Consider the following 20,315-nt stretch of genomic DNA (forward strand, 5'->3'; position numbering starts at 1 on the left):
TAACCTATTCACAATTTACATGTTTGGTATATGGGGGGGGGGGGGGGGGGGGGGGGGGCAGCACTTTCGAAGAAACCCACACGGTCACAGGGAAAACGTGCAAACTCCACACAGTACCCAAGGTCAGGATCAAACCTAGTTTTCTGGCACTGTGGAGGAACAGCTCTACCAGCCTAGCCACGGTGCCACTCTTGAATGCCTTGTTCTGTCTAAACAAAGCATCTTTGAGCCTTAAGTGACTCTGGGCTTGTGTTCCTCTACACCTGTTGAGCAAACTTAAAACAATGAAACCTTGCTTTGGCCAGCAATGAATGGATCCCTTTTGTTATCACAGCTTCATTTCCTGACCTAATACAAACTATAGTTCACAAAACATAGAAAATAGAACAGGTCAGCGCAGAAATGGGCCCTTCGTTTCACATTGTTTGTGACAAACATGATGCCAAGTTAAACTGATCTCATCTGCCTGTACATGAACCGTATCCTTCTATTCCTTGCATGTCCATGTGCCTAACTAAAAACCTCTTAAACACCACTTTCGTACCCACCTCCACCAATACCTCTGGCAATGTATTCCAGACCACACCACTTTCTGTGTTCAGCCTCTCGTTGTAGCTGAAACCCTCCCATCCAAGCATCATTCTGATAATCCTGAACTGTACACAATACTAGAAAGGCGGCTAACTAACGTCTTATAAAGCTGCATCTTGACTTCCTGACTCTTATACTCAATGCCCCTAGCAATGAAGGCTAGCATATCATTCGCCTTCTTTATCGCCCTATCTACTAGTGCTGCCACCTTCAATGAGCTCTAAACTTAAACTCTCAACATCCATCTGCACATCAACGCTGTTAAGGGTCTTGCCATTAACTGTATGCTCTCTCCTTACACTCAACCTCCCAAAGTGCAACATCTTGCACTTGCCTGGGTTAAACTCCAGTTGTGAAATGACAAGGCTATCGTCTTGACACTGCCAGGTTAATGCAGCCTCAGCAGTCAGGGTGTCTTCCCACCTCCTAGGTTAAGGAGATGTAGAGAGTTTGTATCCCAGACCTGTAAACTTCTGAAGAAGGGTCTCGACCCAAAACATCACCCATATCCAGAGATATGACCCACTGAGTTACTCCAGAATTTTGTATCTATCTTCCTCTAAAGTTCAATGCTGAATCTGGCTAGTTTGGTTTTTAAATTGTTAAGTGACAACTCCAGATTGAGCTCAGGCCATTTTCCAGGTTGGAGTAAGAAACCTGCCTGATTTCTCCCTTTCAGAAGTGGATGTAACGTAAAGGTCTCTCATCTCTTCAAGCAGAGCACCATTCCCAGGGGGGGGTTGTGAAATGCAGTTACAAAGTACATGCTTCCCCATGCGTAGAGTGCCATGTATCTCACCACCTTGCACTGGACAGCCAGTTCTTGGCTTCTTTGCAGCGTTAGGTGAGCTCAACTGCTGCCAATGGTTTTGGTCTGTACCATCAGCCCCTTATGCAGTAGGTTCAGATTTATTTATTATCAGATCCCAAAGCCTAAAGAAAACAAACATTGTTCAACCCAATAACATATTTCTGAAGGCACAAGAAACTGCAGATTCTGGTTTACCAAAAAAAGACAGAAATCACTGGAGCAACTCAGCGGGTCGGGCAGCATCTCTGGAGAGCATGGATAGTGACGTTTTGGGTCTGGTTCCTTCTTCAGATTGTGGTGGGGAATGGGGAGGGGGTTGTTGAAAGCTGGAAGAGAGGTGCGGGTTGGACAAAGTCAGTCTGAAAAGTGATAGGTAAATACAGATGTGGCAGATAGTTGGGCAAAGGCCCGGGATGAAAAGGCAGAAAGTGTGAGATAAGGAGACGCATGAATATCTCAATCAGGACCCCAAGGTCACCAAATCCCACTTATTTGTTGAAAACGAGCCCTGGTTTATTTTACCATCAACAGACAAGACATATATTTGTATCCCATCTGAAACACATATGAAGCACACCTTTAATGCCACACTGGTGGATCAAAGGCAGTCCCCACTGTAGAGCAAAATAACTCCAGCACTGCAGGGGGGGGAGGGTTGTGCTCAAATGGCTGAACTCAGACGTGAACCCACATGCTTCTGACTCAGAGACATGAGTGATACGGGCAGAACAACAGAGAATACATAAAACAAAAGGTTATTTATTTAATATGAACTTATAAGCTTTACCAACCTGAACATATTCACTAATCTTTACTCAAATAAACTGACATAAACTGACACGTTCAGTGTGATCAAAAAGACATGATGTTACTTCAAAAACAAAACACTTACCAGGTGTAAAGAACCGTTTCATTTTCCACTCTACTGCCCCGCGCAGAAACATATTCCTAGCTCACAGTTATATTGATGTTGCGTAAACCCATAGACCTTAAACTCCTTATGGTCGTTGCTAAGCTGCTGCATCATGTGATGTCATGATCTAGGCATGTCAATTATGTAAGCGGAATGAGTAAAGACTTCATTTATGCCTGAAATAGTTTGAAGGAGAAAGACACATGCCGGCTCAGGCGTACTCACATCCCGTGAGCAAAACCGATTAAAAAGAGACACAGAGAATGGGTCGGGGGAGAGAAAATAGTGTGTTCCTGGTAGCGAACATTTCTTCCACAATAGTGCATCTCTCTGCAAAGAACAAAGAGCTTCTTAGCGGCCTGTCAATGATTAATCTTTTTGCTGCATGCAAATAAGTCAGACACCAAAGTTATTTATAAACTTACACACTAAAAAAAATATCTGAGACGTGCCTATGTTCTGAACAACAGGTTTATTTCCCACATTATCCACCACCCCAATAAATCCTCTTCCACCCTCCCCCAACACATGCACACTCAAAATTACTCTGCCCAACACCTCCCAAAAAGATGCATATATATCAGTATTAAAGTTGTTCCTAAAATGTGAGTATATTATGAAAAGGCCAATGAAAGAACTACTGTAGTGGGTAACTTGTAACTTTAATTATAACCAATGCTGCATTTATCCAGCTCCACAATCTTAGAATGCATGAAGCAATAAGCTACAAATAGTAAATGCGGCTCACAGCAATTCATGTCTTGTTTCTAACATCACAAGACTAAATGCCGTTACATTTCAGTATCAACCCCCTCTACACACAAACGTACATGCCTATACACACGCACACACATGTACAAAGAGAGCAGTCCTGAACTACAATCTACCTCATTGGTGACCCTCGGACTATCCTTGATCGGACTTTGCTGATTTTACCTTGCACTAAACGTTATTCCCTTATCATGTATCTGTATACTGTAAATGGCTCGATTCTAATCATGTATTGTCTTTCCACTGACTAAATAGTACGCAACAAAAGCTTTTCACTGTACCTCAGTACACGTGACAATAAACTAAACTAAAGATACATGCTCACACGCACAAACTCACAAGCACACAACAAATATACAAGCATGCTTACTCACACACACACACACACACACAAACAAATATACATAATATTGTGAGATAGTCACTTGGTTTAAGGATAACTTGCTTCCACTCTGGTGCTGTGGCTTCTAAGGTGATTGCTATGGCCGATGTAGGATCCACAGACCTCTCCATAGGTGGGGCAAGAGGTGCCTGACTCTATGGTTGTGCACTACTTCTGTTGTTTACCTGGAACTCCTGTGTGCTCCCAATGCACAGACAAAGTCTGCCTCAATACAGAATATCATGGACATATACACACACACATATGCAAACACATAGAATAAAAGATGTACAAATATCCATGCTAATTCACTTGCACTTGCACTTGCACGCGCACCATTACATACAAGCTCATACACACAGCCAAACTCACATACATGCACATACACATACATGCATAGAAATATAAAGTGCATAGCTGTGAAGACTAATAATACATACATGCATAACGGTTTTATTTTTCCTCTGGTGCTTTGCTGAGAAAAGTGCTTTCCCTGATAGTGTAAATCAGTCCAATAGTTGTGGAACTATCTGATGAGGCAAATCACTGAACTGATGGAGGGATTTTCTGCTTAGTCAGTTGTGCCACCTCCAACTAACAGCAATGGAAGGAGATAATGAGGGGAAAATTGCTTCAGCATCTTCACTAAAGTAATAATGGATTCCAGTTTGAGGATTCAGTCATTCTCGATGTATGGGATTCCCAGGGCCACAGAACTGTAAAAATCATCTTTATGAATGGAACTTAGTGTCGCCTATATGCTGGTTATCAATTTGTGATGTTTTGCAACACAAAGTTTGCAGGCCCTATTCCCTTGGTCTGTACATAATTTTTTAAAAATACACATTTATAAACCCTCCTCAGTTCTTTTACGGCATTTCACCAACCCACTCTCTTACCTTTTAGGAACTATTGCTTTCTACTAATCTACAATTGACTTAGCATCATCCACCACTTGGACATTGTTCACCTATGACCCTAGCCATAAGTATTTTCACTGGCTGGCTTAGTTGAATGACAGAATAGATATGCCATTTAGATATGCCATTTATTGTCACTATACATGTACAGTGAAACTGAAAGCTGCTCGTACTCAGTGCATACATACAATTTTACACAAAAAACAAGAAACAGAAAAACAAAACAGAAGGGAGATGGGGGGGGGAATAGGTGCACAAATTCTACGGCGCTACATACATATATACAGATGGAAGTCCTGTTGGGCGGTGTAGTCAGTGCATGTGTGGATTTGAATTTATGGTAGATATAATTCTCGGGAAGCAGCTATTCCTGAGTCTGTTTGTCCTGGATTTGATGCACCTATAGCGCCTTCCAGAGGGCAGCAGGTCGAACAGTCCAAACGCAGGATGGGAGCTGTCTTTGGTGATCTTCTTTGCCCTGCTAAGGCAGCGGGAGGTGTAGATGTCCATCAGGGAGGGGAGACTGGAGGAGATGAATGACCAACTCATCTTCCTGCATTCCTAATGTATACAGGCATAGGCAGCAAAACGTACTCAATTTTGGACGTTAGTAAACAGGCCAACTCGGCTTGAAACATATGCAAAACATAGAAACATAGAAAATAGGTGCATGAGTAGGCCATTCAGCCCTTCGAGCCAGCACCGCCATTCATATGATCATGGCTGATCATCCAGATTCAGTACCCTGTTCTTGCTTTCTCCCCCATATTCCTCGATTCCGTTAACCCTAAGTTATATCTAACTCTCTTGAAAACATCCAGTGAATTGGCCTCCACTGCCTTCTGTGGCAGAGAATTCCACAGATTCACAACTCTCTGGCTGAAAATGTTTTTCCTTCATCTCAGTCCTAAATGGCCAACCCCTTATTCTTAAACTTTGACCCCTGGTTCTGGACTCCTACACAGGATCATTTTTCCTGCATCTAACCTGTCCAATCCCTTAAGAATTTTATATGTTTCTATATGATGCCCTCTCATCCTCCTAAATTCCAGTGAATTTAAGTCCAGTCGGTCCATTATTTCAGCCACAATGACAATAATACTTTATTAGCCAAGTATGTTTTGCAACATACGAGGAATTTCATTTGCCAAGTCAGTTATACAAATAAAAATCACCGGAACACACAAAACACATTTTAACATCAGCATCCACCACAGTGACTCTACATTCCTCACTGTGATGGAAGGCAAAAAGAAGTTCAATCTCTTCTCTTCTATGCTGTCAGGGGCCTCGAGCCCTCCATTGACGGGACGATCTTCACTCCCGTAGCCTGTGGCGTTTTGTGCTGTCCACGTCGGGGCGATTCAGCTCCTGCATCGGGGGGATGTCAGCTCCCCCACTCCGAGCGATCGAACCACGCCTCTTCGCTCGTCGGAGCTCACGACTAGCCACTCCCGAGACTGCAAGCTCTTGATGGTAAGTCTGCGTTGGAGCGATCTCAGGCAAGGGATCGGCTCCGATATTAAGTCCGCGCCCCGCAGTGGGGCCCAAGGTCAGTCCGAGGAGGCCTCCAGCTCCACGATGATAGGCCACAAAGTGACCGGAGACGTAACCTGGAAACATCGCGTCTCCAGCAAGGTAAGATACAACAAAAAATGTTTCCCCCAAACCCCCCCCCAACGTACATAAAACAAACTGGAGAACATCTACACAAACTTATAAAATGCATTAGGAGTATGTTTTTGGTGTATTTTTAGTTGTGTATATGTGGGGGGTGGAGGGGGAGTGGGGGAAACTTTTTAATCTCTTCCTTTGAATGGAGACGCGACCTTTTCCTTGTCGTGTCTCCATTTCGCTGGGACCTAACATCGTGGAGCTGGCGGCCTCCAACTGGAATCGACCTGAGGGCTCCAGTCATAGAGCCTGCGGACTTACTTACCATCACGGAGCTGGCTGACTTGGAGGCTATGGTGGTGCGGCGGTTGCGACCCAACTTCTGAGCTTCGGAGGCTTCGGCCGCAGGCCCTGTGGACGGTAAAATCGGGAGCTCGCAGATCCCTGGTAGGAGACTGATTTACGGGAGCTCCCACAACGGCAACTTCGCCCGCCACGAATCGCGGGGTTTGAATCGGCCCGTCGCAGGGCCTTACATCGCCCGGTGCGGCTTAATCGGCCGCGGAACTTACCACCGCCCGCCGGGGGTTTTAACATCAAGAGCCTCGATCACCTCGATACAGCAGTTTGACTGCCTGACCGCGGGAGAAGAATAGAGAACAGGGAAGAGATAAGACTTTTGCCTTCCATCACAGTGAGGATGTGTTTGGAGATTCACTGTGATGGATGTTTGTGTGGAACTGTGCTAAATGTGTGTTATGTTTACTTTGCTGTTATGACTGCAGGGAACAAAATTTCGTTCAAACCTTTGTTTGTTTGAATGACAATAAAGGTATTCAAATTCTAATCTGCCTTCTTGTTCTTGCCACCAGTGAATAACCTCACATTTATCCACATTATACTGCATCTGCCATGCATCTGCCCACTCACCCAACCTATCCAAGTCACCCTGCAGCCTCATAGCATCCTCCTCGCAGCTCACACTGCCACCCAGCTTTGTGTCATCCACAAACTTAGAGATGTTACATTTAATTCCTTTGTCTAAATCGTTAATAAATATTATAAATAACTGGGGTCCCAGCACCGAGCCTTGCGGCACCCCACTAGTCTCTGCCTGCCATTCTGAAAAGGACCTGTTAATTCCTACTTTGATTCCTGACTGCTAACCAGTTCTCTATCCATGTTAATACCCTACCAATATCATGTTCTCTAATTTTGCACACTAATCTCTTGGCAGAAGCAGGCAAAAGAAAGGACATAAAGCGCTGGAGTAAATCAGCGGATCAACGTGGATAGGTAATTTTTGCTCGGACCCTTCTTCAGACCAAATAGAATCCCAGCAGAAATAGGCAGCTGGTCATTTGAGACTACTATGTTGTTGACCAATCCACATGGCCCCGAATTCTCTTGGTGCTCACAGATCTATTAATTTCAGCCTTGTAAATGTCAATGTGCAATACCCACAGCCTCATGAAAAGAATTCTCACTTTGGATTGGTGACATTTAAGTATAAATGTTTGTCTCTCGTTCCAGAAATCCCATCAAAGGCTGGAGTAAATTGGAAGGACAGACATCATAGAAACATAGAAAATAGGTGCAGGAGTAGGCCATTCGGCCCTTCGAGCCTGCACCGCCATTCAATATGATCATGGCTGATCATCCAACTCAGTATCCTGTACCTGCCTTCTCTCCATACCCCCTGATCCCTTTAGCCACAAGGGCCACATTCTAACTCCCTCTTAAATATAGCCAATGAACTGGCCTCAACTACCTTCTGTTGCAGAGAATTCCAGAGATTCACCACTCTCTGTGTGAAAAATGTTTTCCTCATCTCGGTCCTAAAAGATTTCCCCCGTATCCTTAAACTGTGACCCCTTGTTCTGGACTTCCCCAACATCAGGAACAATCTTCCTACATCTAGCCTGTCCAACCCCTTAAGAATTTTGTAAGTTTCTATAAGATCCCCCCTCAATCTTCTAAATTCTAGCGAGTACAAACCGAGTCTATCCAATCTTTCTTCATATGAAAGTCCTGACATCCCAGGAATCAGTCTGGTGAACCTTCTCTGTACTCCCTCTATGGCAAGAATGTCCTTCCTCAGATTAGGAGATCAAAACTGTACGCAATACTCCAGGTGTGGTCTCACCAATACCCTGTACAACTGCAGTAGAACCTCCCTGCTCCTATACTCAAATCCTTTTGCTATGAATGCTAACATACCATTCGCCTTCTTCACTGCCTGCTGCACTTGCATGCCTACTTTTAATGACTGGTGTACCATGACACCCAGGTCTCGTTGCATCTCCCCCTTTCCTAATCGGCCACCATTCAGATAATAGTCTACTTTCCTGTTTTTGCCACCAAAGTGGATAACCTCACATTTATCCACATTATACTGCATCTACCATGCATTTTCCCACTCACCCAACCTATCCAAGTCACCTTGCAGCCTCCTAGCATCCTCCACACAGCTAACACTGTCCCCCCAGCTTCGTGTCATCCACAAACTTGGAGATGTTGCATTCAATTCCCTTATCCAAATCATTAATATATATCGTAAATAGCTGGGGTCCCAGCACTGAGCCTTGCGGTGCCCCACTAGTCACTGCCTGCCATTGTGAAATGGACCCGTTTACTCCTATTCTTTGCTTCCTGTCTGCCAGCCAGTTCTCTATCCACATCAATACTGAACCCCCAATACCGTGTGCTTTAAGTTTGTATGCTAATCTCTTATGTGGGACCACATAATACAACACCTCATACTTCTCTGTATTAAACTCCATCAACATCCCTCAGCCCCCCTGCCCAACCGATCAAGATCCTGCTGCAATTTTTGACAACCATCTTCATTACCTGCAATATCACCTACTTTAGTGTCAATTACAAACTTGCTTACCATGCCTTGCATTTTCTCCTCCAAATTACTGATATAGATGGCAATGGGCCTAGCACCGAACCCTGAAGCACACCACTAGTCACAGGCCTCCAGTCCAAGAAATAACACAAGTTGACAATGTCACCCTGCACAATGGGGAAGCCTGCAAACCTCAGGAGGCTGGGTAATCCCCCTGCCTTTTGCTTTCCCTGAGAGTGAAATGTAGGCAGCTACTGAAATGTGGAGGTCACTGGACTCCCTTATACTTTCAAGAGAGAGCTAGATAGGGCTCTTAAAGATAGCGGAGTCAGGGGATATGGTGAGCAGGCAGGAACGGGGTACTGATTGGGTATGATCAGCCATGATCACATTGATTGGCAGTGCTAGCTTGAAGGGCCGAGTGACCTACTCCTGCACTTATTGTCTATTGTCTATTGTCTATTATGCAAGAGTGAATGGCAAACTGTGAGAGATTGCAAATATTTGCAGTTCCAGAATACTTTGACTAACTGAAGTGTTGACTTCGATTAAACATCCCAAACTCAGTAAACACCTGGATTAGATGCTGTGCAAGTTCTCGGTGGCCAGTGGCGACATCTTTCACTTCCCCTTGTTGAGGAAATCCTGTGAGTCTTAGCAGAAACAATGCTCTCTGTGTTTGACAACACATTCGGCATTTGCTCTAATCTTACCTACAAGGCAGGAGAAACCCATTAATTCCAGAGCCTTGCAAACATTTATTAAGAACTTAATAAGATTTAGTTGAGCAGATGAGTACAAAGCCACGTGTATAAATCAGTGATTTGCGATTCATTTGCAAGAACAGAAAGAGCTATATTTGGAGATGCATTTGCCTAACCTTAACTCTTATGCAAACTGCACTTGCCTGAAATTTAGTAAACAGCTTGAGGTCTGACCTTGAATAAGCCCAAGAGCAGCTTTGAAATATAACTCCTTGAACAATGTACACCTGCGTCCTCATGAGTAGGAGACAGCATTCACAGCAATCAATTGCTGTTTTCAAATCTAGATGTGATACATTTTCTCACTTACTGGCGAACAAGGATATAATCACCATTCCAGCAACCCCGACAAGATGCAATGCTTGAAGAATGGACTGGCATCAGATTTCCAATGGGTGCGTGGGATATACTAAATTTATCCAAGAACCAAAAACATACTATTGGTCAATAAAACGTAATATTAGTCAAATTTAAAATCAAAATTGGCAGATTTTTATAACATTTTTGATCATCAACTAGCAGATCGTAATATTAAATTTTCTCATGCATAGTTTCTCCAGAGATGTATTTTAATGAAGCACTCTCATGTAGTATTGCTCTATTTCTCCCATTTCAGATCTAAATACGTTATATATATATCCTGCTCTAACTGCCCTGAATTCCAGGTTTATTTGTTTTTGTCATGTCCAGAAATCTTACAGACTTTCTCAGCATGAATATTCAGTACTGCTCAATATTACAATCACATTTGTGATGCTAAAATTAATAAATTCCTTCAGCTAAAATGGTCTCCAATCAACCCAACATGAACTCTAATCACTCTGCAGAAAGGTACAGCCAAACTTGTCAATATTACGTTGCCCTAGGGTTTATAAGGACCTTACTGCAGGGGTTCCCAACCTTTTTCGTCCCGTTTATCCCTGGCAACTTTAGTAGCACATAACAATATTATTTCACTTATTTATGAACAACTAAATGATAAACAGATTCTGGTATACCAGAACCAAACACAGTCAGTCAATGAGAAAAAAATATGTTCCAATCCAGAATCAACAAATTTACCCCCTGGGTCGGTGAAATTTACCCCCAGGTTGGGGACCCTTGCCTTACTATAACCTAGCGATGTTACAATACTTACCTTCAGCGGCGCTGCAGTTCTGCCACTGGCCGTGTGCACGACTTTGGCGCCCTGGGGGGGGCGGGATTAAAATGACGTTTTCTCCTGCCTGTCTGAGTCGAACTTCCTCAGGCTGTTAAGCTGCTGCAGAAAAATCGTTCCGACTTCCGTTCTCGGAAGTTTTTTTTAAATCGCGGGAATTTAATCCCTGGAGTAAAATAAAAAGCTACTTCTAACGCCGTCAACGCCTACAACGGGACGGATCTCACGTAGGGCATAAAACAAAATGTAAGTCATTTATTTTACATATAAACTTGCTTCTTAGGATGACTTTAATCAAAATTTCCTTGGCGATAATGTGATTTTGGCCCCATAAAACCGGCAGTATTTTACCTGCTGATATGGATTTCAAATTCACTGCAACCGCAATGTTCCAATCGATCGCGTTCTACAAAAACCCATTCGCAAGATGATTAAAATGGCCATTAATTTACGGGAATTAAACATTAAATTCCTTCCATTTGGCTTATAAATTCATGACAATGAGATTTTTAAAATCATGTTATATTGTGAATTCTTGTGTGAATTTTATTTGGACATTTAGGCTATTTAAAAATGTGAACCTTTTCTTAAGAAATGGATAGATATTTAGATCTACTAATTGAATTTTGTAATTAGCTACAATTAGGTAACAAATTAATTATATGCTTTAATTTCAGGTTATCCAAGTAAGATTGTTTCATATTTGTTTCAGAATGCTTCAATCTATAATAACTGAAAATTTCATTCAGTTCTCTTAATTTTTAAGAAAGTTATGGGCTTTTGACTGTCCTCGATCACAGCTTTTGAATTAAGTCAATGGAAAAGCAATAGGGAACAAGATGCTAATTTCAGAGTATGAAAATGGCCATAACTTTTTTTAATACTGAATATATGAAAGTGAATTAGGTGTCAAATTAAACTTATTTTTATGATTTATCTGATGAGATAAATTGCAGACTTGATTTTTTATATCTCAAAATTTTGTAACATTGCTATATAACCCACTTGTATAATGACTTGGAACATGCTTCGTCTTTCCGCTGACTGGTAGGCACGCAACAAAAGCTGTACACGGTACACGACAATAAACAATAAACTAAACTAAACTAAACTACAAATTATCAGGATAATGACCATTATTAAAAAAGGAATGTGCATTTATATAGTGCCATTCATAACCCCAGGTTATCCCAAGGCACAGTAAAACTGTTCTTTTGCAGTGTAATCACCGTAGACAGAAACATGTCGATGAAAACAGGCAAGAATGTGACGGTGAGCGGGTGTTCTATGGTTGTTAGGATATAAGATGTAAAAGGAAAAAATAGATACAGTAGTACAGTAAGGCGGCATGGTTACGCAGCGGTAGAGTTGCTGCCTTAAGGGCCTGTCCCACGAGCATGCGACTCCATGCGGCAAGCACGACCTAACGTGGTCGCTTGAGCCGTACAGCCTCGCGGGGCCGGTCCCACTTCGAACGCCGGAGCCATATGGAGTTGTGCGGAGCTGGTCCCGACATCGAGCGGGGCTCCGAAAAACTGACCGTGTTCAAAAATTCCGCGCAGCAATGGCCTGCCAGCCCGCAGCCGCCTCGACGCCGTACATGCCGCCTCGATGGGCGTGCGCAGCGTCTCGACGCCGTACGCAGCGTCTTGATGCCGTACGTCACGCGCGAACTTTCCGCGGACTTCGCTCGAACTTCACGTCACTCACTCGACCTCCGCGCAACCCCCGCTTCCGGTTTGGTCGCGCTCACCGCATGCTAGTGCATGCTGGTGGGACCGGCCCTGTACGGGAATCACTCGACCTCCGCGTGGCCCCCGCTTCCGGTTTGGTCGCACTTGCCGCATGCAGGTCGCATGCTCGTGGGACAGGCCCTTTACAGTGCTTACAATGCCAGAGGCCCAAGTTCGATCCCTTCAACTCCAACTACGGGTGCTGTCTGCACGGAGTTTGTATGTTCTCCCATGACCTGCGTGGGTTTTCCCCGAGATCTTCGGTTTCCTTCCACACACCAAAGACGTACAGGTTTGTAGGTTAATTGGCTTGGTATAAATGTAAATTGTCCCTAGTGTGTGCTGGGATCGCTGGTCGGTGCGGACTCGGTGGGCTGAAGGGCCTGTTTCCGCGCTGTATCTCTAAATTAAACTAAGTTCAATGGGCAATCTTTCACCCAATTTCCCAGGGTGGAAATGTCAAAGGCTAGAGCGCAGAGCTTTAATGTGAGAGCGCTATCTTTAAAGGGGATGTGTGAGGAAAGTTTTTTTGCACTGAGTGGTTAGTGCCTGCAATGCACTGCCAGGAGTGGTGGTGGAGGCAGATCTGATAATGGTCTTTACGTGGCTTTTACAAAGATACATGGATATGTAAGGAATGGAGGGATAAGTATCACATGCAGACAGAGGAGATTAGTTTAATTTGGCATCATGTTCAGCATGGTCAATGTGGGCTGAAGGGTCTGTTCCCATGATGTACTGTTCTATATTCTATGTATGATTTTGTAATCTCAGTGCCACTTTGTTGCACTAACCCAGTATCCCTTCATTTCCTTAATATCTAAATGTTTATCTACTTCCCTCTTAAATCTGCTGAATGACTTAGCCTGGAAAGCCCTAACAACATTTTGAAGACTCACAGAACTCTTGTGTGAAGAAATGTATTCTCATCTCTGTATTTAATGGTCAGCCTTTTCTAGACCCAATGACCAGTGAAAATACAATTACACTTTCAAGCCACTTAAGGATTTTGCACATTTCAATGAGATCACTTCACATTTGTCTGAACTCATGAGACCATACGCCTAAATATGCTTACTTTTCTTTCATGACAAACCCCACCATTCCTGGAATCAATTGGATGAATTTATATTGTACTCTCTGTTGCAGGTAGAGAGACCAAACTTGTACACTATATTCCAGATGCGGCCTCACAAGGCACCAAAGATTTGGAGCGATAACTTCAAAATCGTACGTTTTAATCAGATCATCTCTCAATCTTCGAAACGCCAGAAATTACAGACATAATTTACTTTATATTTCCTTATTAAAAAGAATCCACACCCGAGGAATCAATCCAATGAATCATCCATGCACTTTCCCCAAGACAAAGATACGCTTCCTTACATAAATAGACAGAAACTGGATCTCAGGTATGGTCTGATGAAAGCTTTTCTACAGTTGTAATAAGACTATTAGTCAGTTCTTTTTGCAAAATTCCTTTTGCATGTGATCCTCAACATGCATCAATCTTCTTTTGAGGATCTTAAATGGTCTGTGAACTCTGCTGTAGTTGTAAAAAAGGCGCAACACAGACTTTACTTCCTCAGAACACTGAGGAAGGCCCATCTGTCTGCTAAACTGCTGGAGTCTTTCTACCGCTGTTCGGTAGAAAGCATACTGACTTGCTGCATAACTGCCTGGTTTGGGAACTGTTCAGCAGCTGACAGAGCAGCACTCCAGAGGGTGATAAAAACTGCCCAGGGTATCATTGGACTCCCCCTGCCCCCTCTGGAGGACATTTACCACTCCAGATGCCACAGCATGACCTGTAATATTGTGAAAGACATTACACATCCTTGTCACCACCTTTTCACACTGCTGCTCTCAGGAAAAAGGTACAGGTCGCTAAAGTCACGCACTGCCAGACTCAAGAACAGCGTTTACCCATCAGCAATCTTGGAACTGAACTCTGTCTCGGGAGCGGGTTATGGGGAAGGAGGGGGGGGGGGGTGGGAGACAGTGTTAATTTATGTAAATGTGAATCCATGGGTGGGTTTGGGGAGGGAGGGAGTGTAAAAAGTATGAGTATGTGAATGTTTGAAGTTCTTTTAAATGGAGAGACACAGTAATCTTGTTGTATGTGACACATGCAATGACAATAAAGCATTCTGATTATGATTCTACCATTAAATGGGATTTCATGGGTCAATGATCCCAAACTAAACAACAACAGGGAGAAAAACATGGAAATCAGGTCAGGGTGTAAGTGAAGCCTCCATATGTGGCTCCTTTCTCTTCTACAGCTTGTACCATAAACTTATACTGAAGTGAAAAATAAATACCTTCTAACAAAATTGTGTTTCCTTGCCAAGGAAATGTAAAATGCATTCTTTCTCCTTTGAAAAGCATCAACAATTTCTGCACCCTTGATGTTTTGTCCCTCATTTTTTATCCTGTTTCAGGCATATGTGTGCACTCACAATTGCATGCACACATACACATTCATAGATCATTGAGTCATAATGCACAGAAACAGGGCCTTCAGCCCAACTCATCCTTACTGACAAGATGCCATTTCAACCCACATCCATAAAATCTTTTCTATCCATATATCTGTTCAAATATCTTTTAAATGTTGTTAATGTATGTAAAGGAGTTAAGTCTGACACACTGAAACCTTTACTGAGTCTTTAATTAAGGCACATGTCACACACGTCCCAGTACTGACTGCATCTAGTCTTCAGGCGTACTGGAACCAAAGGGAGGAACAAGGGGAGGATCTCACAGTTATACTGATATGGCTGGGCGTGGTTAGTGGTGTTGAGGTAGCTACATTATAGGTTGCATGCATAAACCATTTACATCCTTTCCCTTAGAAATTTAAAATTGAAGTTATAACAATGGCAGGGTGGTTATACAACACCTGCAATCTAAACAAAATCACCGTAACGGACAGGAGGTTTGACAACCCGACCCGAGCGAGTGCGCATGGCACCCTCACCCTCCCCACCCGAAAGAAGAGGAGGAGGAGCAGGAACAGCCGGGAAGGAGAAAGCCGGCGGAGACCCAACCGGGAATGCGGAAGGAGACCCGACCGGCACAGGCGAGCCAGTGGAAGGAGACGGGGGAGAAGGAGTAGATGGCGGGGTAGAACGAGGAGATCGGGCAGGGGAGGAGAACCCCGGAAGAGCAGACAGAGGAGACCGCGGCAAGCGGACTGATCGGGCCAAGCAGCGAGCTGAGGGGTAGTTAGTAGTGGGAGGCTCGAAACGCAACGGGGGAGCATAGGGGGCCGCAGGAGGAGGCTTGGGCTCGTTGACAGCCAACAGGTGCTGGCGGCTACGGCGGTAGATAGTTCCTTCAAAGTCCACCAAGTAGGATCTAGGTGAATTGTCCACCGCAACCACGGTTGAGAGACGGGAGAACCCGGTGGCTGTCTGCATGCGGACGACCTGGCCAGTCAGTAGTGGTGGTTGCGGGCAGCAGGACTTGTCGTGAGATCGGCGCTGTATTTCATGCTTTTGAGCAATACGTTGCTGGACGGCAGCAGGCTGTAGGACCTTGGGCACGAGGGATTGCTGGGCGATCGGCATCGGAGGGCGAAGAACGCGGGACATCAGACGTTGGGCTGGGGATCACATGGTAGTGTCCCTGGAAATATTACGAAGGTTCAGTAGACCCAGGTAGAAATCACCATTGGAGAGACGAGACTGCTCGAGTAAATTCTTGGCACTGCAGACAGCACGTTCGGCCAGGCCATTGCTTTGCGGGTATTCAGGGCTGCTGGTGTAGTGAGTGAAGTTACACTTCACGGCGAAAGCTTTGAAATCTGCACTAGTGCATTGACGGCCGTTGTCGGTCTGCAAGCGGACCGGGGCCCAAAAGTGGCGAAGTGTCGGTGCAGTTTATTGATGACCATTTCAGAGGTGATAGCAGGGAGAATGTCCATTTCGAACCAGTTAGAGTAGGAGTCGACCAACACTAGGTATTGCTTGCCACGCCATTCAAATATGTCAGCAGCCAGCGATGACCAGGGCATAGCAGGGGCAGGCTGCTGCAGAAGTGGCTGGCGCTGCTGATGTGGGGCAAGAGTGTTGCAATCAGGACAGGAGACTACTCGGGCCTTAATGTACTTTGCCATGCCAGGCCAATAGTATTGTTCTTGGGCATGTGAGACAGTGACATCGGCTCCGGGATGCCCCATGTGGGCAGCGGTGTAGTACGAGTCATACAGGGAGGCAGGGACGACCACCTTGTGACCCTTGATGATGATCCCGTCCCGGAGCACCAGTTCATCGCGAACCAGAAAGAAAGGGTGGACACCAGCAGGCAGCAAGGTTCGTTTGCTTGGCCACCCGCGCTGGATGACAGCTGCGAGCTGTTGCAGGTCGGGGTCGTTGGCAGTGTGCTCAACCAAGCACTGCAGCTGCTTAGAGGGAACAAAGTTGACATTGAATACCTGCTGATCCTCCTGTTCGTAGGGATGTCTGTCGCAGGAGGACCGGGGGGGGCTCTGGACAGCGCATCAGCCACATGCATCTCAGTGCCCCTCTTGTAAACGATCTGGAAGTCGAACCGCTGGAGCTGTAGCATCATTCGCTATAGTCTGGCTGGAGCGATGTGGATTGGTTTGTTGAGGATTGTCACCAAGGGTTGATGATCCGTCTCGAACCTTTGATGATCCTTGAACTTGGAGCAGGCGAACACAACCGCAAGAAGCTCCTTCTCGATTTGTGCATAGCGCTGCTCAGTGTCCATCATGGTTCTCGAGGCATAAGAAATGGGCTTAGGCTTTCATCTATAATCCAGTGGTCCTGGATGACAACGACCAGGTCGTCGAGCCTGCGGAATCTGCCAATGACCCGGTATGTCTCTTGTGCAAGTTTGCGGAGATTTGTGACTTGCCCTCCAACCGCATATTGGAGCGGGCTAGATTTTTTACACGGAAGCAGCAGCCTGATGAGCCTGTTGAATGTTTTATCGCTGACCTGCGCTACCTTGCTCAGCGCTTGCCATTTCGAGACCATGCGTGATCAGCTCACCAGAGATATCCTTGTCACCGGCATGCTCGATCAGAAGCTACGTGCTGATCTACTGCAAAGACCTGACCTCACCCTGACTCAGGCAATGCATGCATGCCGTATAGCTGAAGTAGTTGCCCCGCCACATGGGCAGAGGGGATCTGACAATCGGGCTATTAATCTGACTGGCGTTGTTATGCCCCGTCGCAAGCAAGCCAACTTTCGCCCTACGTCGCGGCCCATTCATGCACCTCGGGTCCCGCTTGTCAAGAAGTGCCCCAACTGCAAGTACGTCCACTCCATGCAGTCGCAGTGCCCAGCATTTGGCAAAGTTTGTAATTTCTGTAGGAGGATGAACTACTTTGCAGCTGCCTGTCGCTCCCGTGGGAACGTTCCTCCAGCTCCTAGACAATTCTTAAACAACCTTCAGCAAGTTGATAATGAACTCGATTCCCAGTCTTCTGTCGACACTGCCCCCGACTCTGAGCCCAGCATTTCCATGGGAGATGCTAGTGTTTACACTCTCCTTCATAGCCGATCTCGCCTCCCCGATCCTTCTGTGCTCATTACTGTCAACAACAAGTCCTTCACCGCAAAGCTCGACACGGGGGCGAAGGTGAATGTTATGTCAACATCCCTATTCAAATAGATAAGAAATAATGAGCTGTTGACTGCTGATCGCTCTATATTGCGTGCTTATGGGGGGGAGGAGCTAACACCTGTGGGGAGGGCCACCTTCCATTGTGTGCTGCAGAAATCATCCCGTGACCTGTCGTTTTTTATTCTGGACTGTGACTGTGTGACTCTATTGAGCAATCAAGCCTGTCAGGATCTCGGTCTGGTGTCTTTCGACCGTACGGTCCACGAAGTGCGTGTGATGCTGAATCCACTCTCCGAGTACCCTGACCTCTTCGATGATAAGCTGGGGAAGCTGCCACTTGTATACAAGATCGCAACTGATCGCAACTGGAGGCGTGGGTTCGAATCCCACTTCTGACACCATGTAAAGGAGTTAAGTCTGACACACTGAAACCTTTACTGAGTCTTTAATTAAGGCACATGTCACACACGTCCCAGTACTGACTGCATCTAGTCTTCAGGCGTACTGGAACCAAAGGGAGGAACAAAGGGAGGATCTCACAGATATACTGATATGGCTGGGCGTGGTTAGTGGTGTTGAGGTAGCTACGTTGTGGTGTTGAGGTAGCTACATTATAGGTTGCATGCATAAACCATCTACACTGTACATGCCACGACCACGTCCTCTGGCAGGTCATTCCATGTATGTACCACCCTCACTGCAATAAAGTTGACCCTCCTATTAAACCTTTCAAATCAACTGTTCGGCACAACAAATGAAATTTCACAAATGCACTTCAATAAATGTAAAGCTCTTTAGGACATCTTGTCAAGGAAGTGAAAGATGCAATATAAATGCAAGAATTTCTTATATTTAGTATCTAACCTTGTTTTATAATGACCTTGCAAAGTGTCTTCGGCCAATCTAGCCAATCATTCAAACAAAGTAAGTTGCCGCAGAGATGTCAAGAGGTCTGGGAAATAATGATATAACTGCTTCTGAGCTTCTGAATTAGATTTTGATCATAGCACTGATGCTCACATTTTTTAATAGACAATAGGTGCAGGAGTAGGCCATTTGGCCCTTCGAGCCAGCACCGCCATTCAATGTGATCATGGCTAATCATCCCCAATCAGTACCCCGTTCCTGCCTTCTCCCCATATCCCCTGACTCCGCTATCTTTAAGAGTCCTATCTAGCTCTCTCTTGAAAGCATCCAGAGAACATGCCTCCACCGCCCTCTGAGGCGGAGAATTCCACAGACTCACCAATCTGTGAGAAAAAGTGTTTCCTCGTCTCCGTTCTAAATGGCTTACTTCTTATTCTTAAACTATGGCCCCTGCTTCCGGGCTCCCCCAACATCGGGAACATGTTTCCTGCCTCTAGCGTGTCCAAGCCTTAACAATCTTATATGGTTCAATTAGATCGCCTCTCATCCTTCTAAACACCAGAGGGTACGCCCAGCTGCTGTTTCTGATGCTATTTGATCTATTGATCATTTGTGATGTGTACCATTGGGTAGTGGTATTATTTTCTATCGGTGCCAAATGTTGACAGAGCAATAAGGGAGCAGTACTTGGGAGGAATAAAAATCACAAGTGTTAGTCATTTTACATTGTGGGCTGAGGGCCTGTTCCTGTGCTGTATTGGTATAGTAAATGGGATTAATATAATCATAAGTAATATGAGCAGAATTAGGCCATTCGGCCCAACAATATAGATGGAAACTTGATGGTCAGCATGTACAAGGTGGGTCAAAGGGCCTATTTCAGTGCTGTATGACTCAATGACTCAGAAGAGGCCAATAGGCAAATTTACAGATAATGATCAACATTTAAATGGTCACAACGTGCTGGAGTAACTCAGTGAAATCAGGCAGCATCACTGGAGAACATGGATAGGTGATGTTTTGGGTCGGGACTCTTCTTCAGAGATGTTGCCTGACCCGCTGACTTACTCCAACACTTTGTGTCTGTTTTTACTGAAGCAGCATCCGCAGTTTTTTGTATCATCCTTGAAAGTTATGAGACAAAATGTGCTGCATTTTATGGTGGTGTGCACCGTTTTCTTCTTATGCCAAATCACCAATCTCTCTCCAGCTGAAATAGCACAAGAACCTTTCAAAAATATTTGGAGGAAAGTGCAATTTTAATCATAGGTTTATTCATCATAATTGTTGTTTATCGTACAGGCTCCATCTTTCAGCTCATGTGGTAAGATC

General features: G+C 44.9%; 1 protein-coding gene across 1 annotated transcript in view; it reads right to left on the reverse strand.

Annotated features, from left to right (window-relative positions):
• The window catches only part of rasgrp3 (RAS guanyl releasing protein 3 (calcium and DAG-regulated)), an 81,996-nt gene extending 79,097 nt beyond the window's left edge, over positions 1-2,899 (reverse strand). The window contains exon 1 of the mRNA XM_055639323.1: positions 2,295-2,899. The gene's annotated coding sequence lies outside the window, so the exon portion shown is untranslated. The remainder of the gene's footprint in view (positions 1-2,294) is intronic.
• Between the last annotated feature and the right edge of the window lie 17,416 nt (positions 2,900-20,315).

Source organism: Leucoraja erinacea, chromosome 8, assembly GCF_028641065.1.
Source record: "Leucoraja erinacea ecotype New England chromosome 8, Leri_hhj_1, whole genome shotgun sequence".
In the NCBI taxonomy this organism is placed as follows: domain Eukaryota; kingdom Metazoa; phylum Chordata; class Chondrichthyes; order Rajiformes; family Rajidae; genus Leucoraja; species Leucoraja erinaceus.